Here is a 9194-nt window from a genome sequence, read left to right as displayed (position 1 = left end):
AACACTGGTCAACAGCACCCTCCATGCCATGTTTATCAGTTTTGGTTAGCACAAAATGCAAGGCACTGCTAGTGAATGCAAAGTGCTATGGTGTATCTGCTCATGTAAGGTACATTGTGGTGGGAATCCTGGAGAATATCATGCACTGGAAACTTTGTACCATACCTTCCATCATGAAGAAAGTACAGTGCTGTGCCGAATGCATACACAGAACACAAAATGTTGCATACACGACTTCATGGTGCAGCTGCTTTCAAGTATGTACCGAACAGATCACATGATATCAAACTGCAACAGCAGACTGCTGCAATGTTTCGCTACTCAATGAATGTACATCAACTCACACCTGCAGCTCCTGAACACTAACGTAACCAATTATTCAAAGTGATAAAACAATAAATAAGCTGCTAGCATTAGTGCCATGACGGGTATGAATGGTTGTGGTAGGTATTAATGCTGCCTGTTACTAGACTGCTGGCCACAAACATGCACAGGTGCAGACAAACAGAGGTACACACAAAAACAGGTGCCTTTCCTGTAGCTGAACACATAAATAAAGTAAGAAATGAAACGTGAACACTCAAGCAAAGTAAGTAAGACTGGCTGTAGCACAGCCTATGATAGCATAACTCAGTGTAGAGAACTTCAACTTGTGCCACTCAGCCAATTCCATAACTCGCGACCAGCTTGCAGCACGACACAGCACGTCAAATCTATGGCGTTTAAGGCTATGAAGCACTGTAGTGGTGGCTCCAGATTAATTTTGACAACCAGAGCCACTTAACTATGCACCACAGAAACCAAGTACGGTATTTTTTTAATTTTGCTATTATCAAAATGCACCTGTAGCAACCAGGAATTGAGCCATTGAGCTTGTGTGCCTGATTGCATGCACATCACACATCCTTGAAGTTCCATGAGACTAGAGCGAAGAAGGTAGAAAGAAAAAAAAAACACTAAGCCATGACTCGGTGAAACCAAAGCCTTATTGTTTGCCATCATGTGATGCTCCTCGGAATCTGTATTATATTCCACCAAATTAGTTTACCAAGATGAAATATTAAAAAATCTATAATTGTTATAAGGCGAAATGCATTTTGCTACTGCAGAGGGGCTCAGGGCAGGCACAATTGTGCAACCAAGTTCTTTGTAACAAAGTGCAAACTTCAATTTTGCTAAAAGCAATGTTCGAGCGCATGGCCGCATGTACATCTGTGCCTTCTACAGGCACAATGGCACTATCAGTGATATTATGCACCGCAAAAATAATTGCTCGCACCCTGAGCAATTATTCATGTGGCGTGTAATCTGTCTGATAGCGCCGCTGTACGTGGTAGAAGGTGCGGATGTATCTGCGGCCACATGCTCAAGCATTCCTGTTAACACATATGAGGTTTGTTCCTCCCACATGGTGCTTCTTTTTGAAATTTAAAGAAAACCTGAGAAATATGAAAAAAAAATGTGACTGCGCTCATGTGTATTCATATCGCAGCACTGTCAACTGTGTTTCATGCTTTATATATCTGTGTATAAGCGTGTATGTAAACTTCTAGATGCAAGATGATGTTTTTCCCTGCACTGACCCTCAAGAGAGAGTCAACAGCATTTCTAAATAAAGATTACAAAAGATAACATCGTTTAGTAAATTGTACAGAACCAAACTTAAACTGAATGTTATCATTAAACATAAATGCAGAGCAACAAGAAGAGAGCTTGCTTATGTATCCGGTTCCTGTCGTGTCCGACAAATTGGGGTACTTGGAGATGAGTGCCCTTGCAGCTTCCTCATAAAGCTTCCCAGGATACCTAGTAAGATGTGCAACAATGATGAAAAACAACTTTTCCCAGCACACTATGCCACGTATGCTGACAGGGAAAAGAGAAATGACACTTGTACAGACTGTTTACACCAGTTGTACCCCAGTTGTCACAGAATACGTAACATTCTACAGTGACCCTAAATTTTAGCAGGGAACAGCTGCACAAGTGATGCAAATTATGATTACTTGGAACTGCAATTCTAGCTGTACTCATCAGTGGAAGTCACTATGCTTCCTGAGTGTGTTTGGTAATTTACAAATGCAAGACATACACCATGCACTGTGAGGCTATGAAATAGGCTGGACTGTATTACATTCTCAAGTAAGGGCTCTAAAAGTGTGCTTCGAGTGACGAACAGGAGGCAAAGCTCATTTCACCACTGCATACTTCTATTTCTGTGAAACCAGACCTTAAGTTATTGTATTAGATGCAAGGGCACTCATGCAGTGGACATTGTGATACACGTGCCTCAAGATTGCCCTACAGCAACACTTACATTTTGTATGAGCAGAGGTCGTTGTACAGCCACTGAACAACTCTGCGGCGGTTTTCAAAATACTGTCCCTGGCTGTGCCTCTCAATGCTCAGCTTTATGTCGAGGGGCGTATTTGGGAGTACATACACCGTATGTACACTTGGAAGCACTGCAGTTGGCGAAACTTCCTCAATGTTGAGGACATCAACAATGGTGCATAAAATTAAAGATTGCACGTGTGTATGCATTGTGAGTCCATGTCAAAGTTGTACAGAATTAAAACAGAAATAGTGCTACAATATTATGGCAGTGAGATGCAGAACAAAAACAATCCATAAACATGCAGGGGCTAAACAGAAGCACTGCTGAGTAATTTTCTTGCAGCAGCGGCAAAATGAGAAGGAAAACAAATGGGTGGCAGAAGTGAAATCATGGACAGAACAGAAAGCACAAGAACTACTGACTCAAGTGACATTTGTGATATTACTTCTCTGTACTGAGCAGAAATTCGTCTTTAGGCCACATGAAGCCCCACCTTAAATTTGCTTGTGCCATGGCAATTAACAAAGAAAGTTTAAGTACATACAATTGAAAACACAAACACAGCCACCAGATTGTTAGTGAATGAACGATGTGCCATGGTGTTAGTTCCTGCGCAATCGGATTTGCGCCATAGTATATTTCCATAGTTTCATCAGTGGACACTGTTGCCACTTCGAAACAATGCAAGGCAACTGTTTTTATGTCTGTGCATCGCGGCTTTGTGGATATATCAGTCGATCTGCGGAGACTTCCCCAGTGCTGATTCTACCATCTGGAGGTAATTATTTGACTTATTAAAGCTTTTAATGCAGTATAATGTTGTTTTTCCTTAATGCCGAAAGTAGTCGTAATTCAGTAGTGTCACTAGCCCGATTGTTGTGCGCAATCTATGAATGCGCTAAGCCTTGCGAGCTTGCTACTTTGGCATGCCTAGCTTTTTGACAAATGCCGCGCAAGATTTGTACCTACAGCTGTTCCTCATTTACACACAGTTTTGATGTAACGCAAGAACATTTAATGTTGGTGTTATGCACTTTATATTTGGCCTGTTGTTGCTGTGATATTTTTATTATGGTAAGCATTTTGAACTAGTACATCACCTTTTCATAACATTAGTTTGGCAGTTTTGGTACCACCGTGTTCCAATTTGGAAGCAAATAAATAGTTTAATATTTGCTGAGTGCAATTTTAGTGGCAGATATAGCATCCCAGCTTTTAATAGTTTCTATATGTTTATATTTTTGTGTTCAGGTTGTTGTTTAACCACTTCCTTAAAGGGATGTCCTCTGGTTGAAGTGGACCAAAAGCTTTCACAATCGAGATTGCTGACCTGAAGAAGATATTGAAAGGCGATGTGTAAAAATTCACATTGCGCAAAAAAATTTTTCTAGCAATTTCTGCAGTTCTACTTGTTCTACTGTATTTGGGGCATTCAGTAGACAGTACTGTAATGTATTTCAGGTGGTTTTGCTCTCCAATTCATATTTATGTAGCCTAAGAGGCTACTGACCTTCACATTTATATGTAGGCCTATTGGTGTATCAGTCTGAGGATCAATGCCGCAAACAGCGACACTGAATTTCACACCGATACACTAATGGCCTGTATTAGACTAGTACACTCATATGCCTAATAGATGGTATTACATTAATACACTAATAGGCCTAACTGGTATATTACATACCAGTTAAACAGGTCAAAGTAAGCGGCACTTCGAGTGAGTGCACTACATCATTAGTGTCATTTGCAGGCTGTCAGATGTTTACAACCCTGAATGCAGAGATCTAACTTGGCTCGAACTTGACTTCTGGCAGTCTCAAGACAGCTTCGCTGCTCGTCTTAAATCGTGCTCGACCTTGCGGACGACTTGTGGACGACTTGGCTTGGTCGAAGTAAGCTCAAGTTTCAAGTCTACTCCCGGGCTAGCTTGAAACTGACTTCGTGCGTTATTCCAACATGGCAGCCTCCTAAATGAATGTTGCGTGGAGGTTAGCTAACTTCAAGTTTGCTTGCCACGCCATGGATACAGCGTTTTCAGAGGCGCATCCCTTGCCAAAAATTCCGCAACCCGTCCTACGTGACCGAGACATCTAATGGAGCTGTATGACGACGAACAATTCCTCGGTCGCTACATATTCACGAAGAACGCCGTGCGACAGCTTCTCTCTATGTTGTCTAACCAGGAAAGCGAAGACAACAGAGGACAGCCTGTGTGCCTCCCATGCTGCAGTTGCTGATGGCTCTGAGGTTTTACGGCGCTGGCACGTTTCAAACAGTCACCGGCCATATGGTTCGCATTCCTCAATTGACAGTGTGCCGCGCAGTTGGAAAGATGACTCTGTTCATCTAGAAGCATCGAAAGAGCATGCAAAACACACCAGCCCACCTTCTTATGTGCTGCTTTAGTAAAAGTGCTGCTCAGGTATCCCTAGCAGTCCCTTTGGTGCAAGAGACTGCTTGAGAACTGTTTTAACGTGTGATACAGGTGCCATGTACAGGGTCGTCCATTCTTAGGGTGAACACGGCTCACTGAGGCCGCGCTCCGCGGGGCGCCAGTGCATCCGGCGCATCGAAGTGAAGCGGCACAGGTGCACACGGGCTATAGGGTAGGTGCTTCGCGTTGTGTGCTACAGTGCCGGAGCTCTTGCTTTGCTGTAAAGTACACTTCGCTAGACTCAGGTGACTGAGCACCCGAGGCGGCGTTGCGGGAAAGCGCGCCTCACTCACTCGAGCATTTTCCAGCTGGTTCTGTCTACAGCTTGTGAACAGCCTGCTTAATCAATATACATGAACAAACTTTTCACTACATAAATCACTTAGCATATTTCAAAATAAGAGATGAGGGTAAAAATAGTCATTTTTCACGCTCTTTATTAGGCTGGGGCCATTTTATTTTACTCTCACAGCACTTGGTGCAGTGCATACTGAGAAACCTATTAGGCGCGCTTTTCTTGGTTGGAGTCATCACGTGATGAGCCTAGCGCGCCGTTTCGTGCATGTCTTGATGCTAGAACGAATTTGCTTAATTGACTTAAGAAAACAACCGAAACCCGCAATAAATTTCAAGGAAAGTTAGAGAGCGATTGTTTAATCATGCATCATCTTGTTTGCCATCGATTTTGCCATTAAGCGCTGGTAGGTGTGCATGGTCTACCCGGCATAGCAACTGATTTGGCCGGCAATTCCACCTCCCGCTTTTCATCTTTCTATATCCTATTAATAAATTAAATTCATTTTTGTTGTCACAGTTTGAGTAAAATCACCGAAGCGGTGCCGGTCCTTTGACGGCTACCTGACGCAAAACGTCGTATTCTCATTTAGAGGAATCGTCGGTCAATTATTGTATCACATTGATTAGGTGGAGTAAAACATGTGGCGTCGACATTTTTTGCTGTTTTTTTTTCTCCTTGGAGTCAATGCTTGGAGTCAATGCACGCTGCATGCGAATGCTGTTTCTCTCCATATTGAATATGTAATTGGAGTGGAAAATCTATAATCAACATCTCTGTTTACTAGTTTAATTTATATCTTGCCGGGTAATTAGGTCGTTTTTCGCTTCTATTTCATTTCAGTACTTCCTCGGAATGGGCAACCTGCATATTCTCACTAGCATAGAATAATTTGTCAATTGTGCAGTTCATGGCCTCTGCGTTACGCTATAGAGGTGGGCACCGGATAAATTTGTAGAGTAGAAGTAATTGATTTTTTTTTTTGTTAGGGGGTGGGGGGGGAGTTAGGTTGAGTGGGTAAAACCGACATATAAATACGACACAGGAATGCTTGCCGCGGACAAGCGATGCTGTTGCCATCGTGGGGAAGTCGCCGCTCCGTGTGTTGGCCGAACGCGGCCACGATAATCAAACCGGCGGTCATGAGGCCGGCCCGGTGTCGTCTGCCGACAGTATGCCGGTGGTCGGCAAACGGGCTGGCCATTTGCAAAAGCCAAGCCCTGCCCAAGCCAGATTGCTCTGATTGGGCCGGTCTACTTTTTAACTGACCATGGGCGTCAGCCCAATGTACCGCCGAGCCCCCCTTTTTTTGCTTAGGTCATACTACCGCATCTTAGCTTAATTTGCTGATGCGGTGCAGCCAACGGCTGCTCAACTGAGTGACTGGCCGCTCACGAGTTAAAGATTAGGGCATGACTCTTCAAATCGAAAGACACCAGCAGTGTTGTTAAACGCATTTCTGTCGACTTGCATGATGAATTGCATTTTGTTTGGTTGCTGGTTTCGTACACCGTGTAAAGCGCTCCATGCACCCCTACCAGTGACATTAGAGTAGCGATCGAAGCAGCGGATGTCACTTCCTAGTTGCTGTCGAAGTAATATTATCGCCCTCCTTAATGGTAAAATCGATGGTGAACATGATGATGCATGATTGAACAATCGCTCTCTAACTTTCTGTGAAATTTATTGCGGGTTTCTGTCGTTTTCTTAAGTCAATTAGGCTAATTCGTTCTAGCATCAAGACATGCACGAAACGGCACACTAGGCTCATCACGTGATGACTCCAACCAAGAAGAGCGCGCCTAATAGGTTTCTCGGTATGCACTGTACCCAGTGCTGCCAAAGTAAAATAATATGGCCCCAGCCTAATAAAGAGCGCGAAAAATCATTAATTTTACAGTCATCACTTATTAAGAAAAGTAAAATACAGTGGCCCCAGCTATATAAAAAAGAGCGCGAAAAATGATTATTTTTACCCTCATCTCTTATTTTTAAAAATGCTAAGTGATTTATGTAGTGAGAAGCTTGTTTATGTATATCGATTAAGCAGGCTGTTCACAAGCTGTAGACAGAACCAGCTGGAAAATGCTCGAGTGAGTGAGGCGCGCTTTCCCGCAACGCAGCCTCGGACGCTCAGTCACCTGAGTCTAGCGAAGTGTACAGCAAAAAAAAAAAAAAAACAAGCCAGCGCTGTAGCAGACGACGCGACGCACCCCCTCTACTCTACGCACCTTGGCCGCGCCCCGCGGGGCGCGGCCAAGGTGCGTAAAGCGAAAGCGGAGCGCGGCCAAGGTGAACCGTGTTGACCCTTAACGCTCGGTTTTCTTTCGCAGTTTCCTCTTTCCACTTCTGTTTCAGGTTGCTCCAGCATTTCTTCAGTTGGAGGTGATCGCGCAGCATAATTCCGTGGTTGGCATTGTATTGTTTTGCTATTTCTTTCCATGTCTCATTCTTCTTGGTCAACGACGCGACATCACTTTTCTTGCATTCTACAATATGCTTGTAGTCGTTCACTAGTGCCATCAGCAGGCTCTTTTCGTCTTCTGTAAAATGGGTGCCGTCTTGGGTAGCTGTGCAGTCTCTTTGGAGGAGAGCGTACGTGAATGCGACATTTCAGCTTGAAAGCCTGTTGACAGGACAACAATTTCGTACCAAATGCGGCGCGCGGCAGTCGCACGAGCCCCACAACTTGTTTTTCTAACAGACGTCACTTTCCTAGCAGACGACACGCGCTGTCAAATTGCAATGTCTATCACTGTGCCGCACTCTCCCTTCCGTTGTTCTCGACAAAGCCTCCATGCGAAGTAGACAAATCATTCGCACGTGTCAATTTTTTTATCTATTTTGTTTCTTATCGGGTGTTGTCACTCATATGGGTCCGGACAGGGGACTCAACGGCGCTCGCTCCTCGTTCGCAGCACATGTTGCTGGGTTTTTTTTTTTCTTCTTTATGGCTCCGGCCTAGCGCGTTCGAATAGTTTGGTCTTTTCTTCAAAGCGTCACGTAGCCCGACCAGAACAAGGGCCGCTGCCTTTCGGCTGGAATGCCTATAGGCGAAAAAGGACGCGCGAGGTCCCTCAGAAACCGACCATATGGCTCGTCTCGGCCGCTTGCATCCGGTTGCCGGCCCAGACGGCGCATGAACACCTCGCGGCAATCGAGAACAAAAGCCGTTGAAAGATCACCATACGAACGAACCATTTTGCTCGCTTCTCTATGGCCATTTCTACAAACGCGCAACAAGTCCTTTGAGTTAAAAAGAAGCTAAAACCAAAATAAATGTGACTCTAAAAGTTCTTAATTTGCACTCAAATGTACTGTCGTGTAAACGGGGAGCATCGACTATGTCCGCTTCTTGCTTCGGGCCGACTTCTTCAAGTCCAAGCGCGATCCAAGTTAGATCTCTGCATTCGGGGGTTAGTGACACTCAATTGCAGTGGAGCGCACTCAATTGCCAGTGAGTGACAATCCCAAGCCACACAATGCCATAGAATGGTTGCTCAAATTATGCCCAGGGAAGATTGCAGGTAACTAGCAAAATATAAATAATTTCAGTAATGTGAATATTTTTATGCAAAACATGCACTCGTGACAAAAGCCTCACCGGTACTGCACTGTTTCCTTGATGAGGAACTTCGCCTTGTCTGGGGTGACAAATTCATCATCAATGTCGACATACATCCCAAAGTCGTCATCATAAACCTGGTGGAAAAGTAGTTTTACCTTGTATCTGCCAGTTTTACAATTATTCAATAAACCAGACAATACGGAAATAAGTGAACATATGAAAAGAAGAAACCATATGCCATTCTGAAAATGGTTAATAAAACAGCCTCCTTCGTACAATGTGTACGGGGTTGTACAAAAACTCTACTTGCATATTAATCGTACACTTCAGAGCGGTGCATGATACGCCAATTTTAACCGCTTTGGATGCGTTATTAGCGGCAGTTTACAAAATTGTGGTATAATTTTTTAATGCTGAATTATTGAGTTGTAAATGTGATAGCCCATTTTTCTGGAGTTCTGCAATTTCCAGTCATTCTTAATTATTAAATCAAGGCATATAACGAAATTCCGCTTGCCACAGTCATTAAATACTCACTTCTTTTTTTGTTATTTTGAGC

This window comes from Dermacentor albipictus, unplaced genomic scaffold, assembly GCF_038994185.2.
Source record: "Dermacentor albipictus isolate Rhodes 1998 colony unplaced genomic scaffold, USDA_Dalb.pri_finalv2 scaffold_14, whole genome shotgun sequence".
Taxonomy (NCBI): domain Eukaryota; kingdom Metazoa; phylum Arthropoda; class Arachnida; order Ixodida; family Ixodidae; genus Dermacentor; species Dermacentor albipictus.
Note: the sequence above shows the minus strand (reverse complement) of the source record.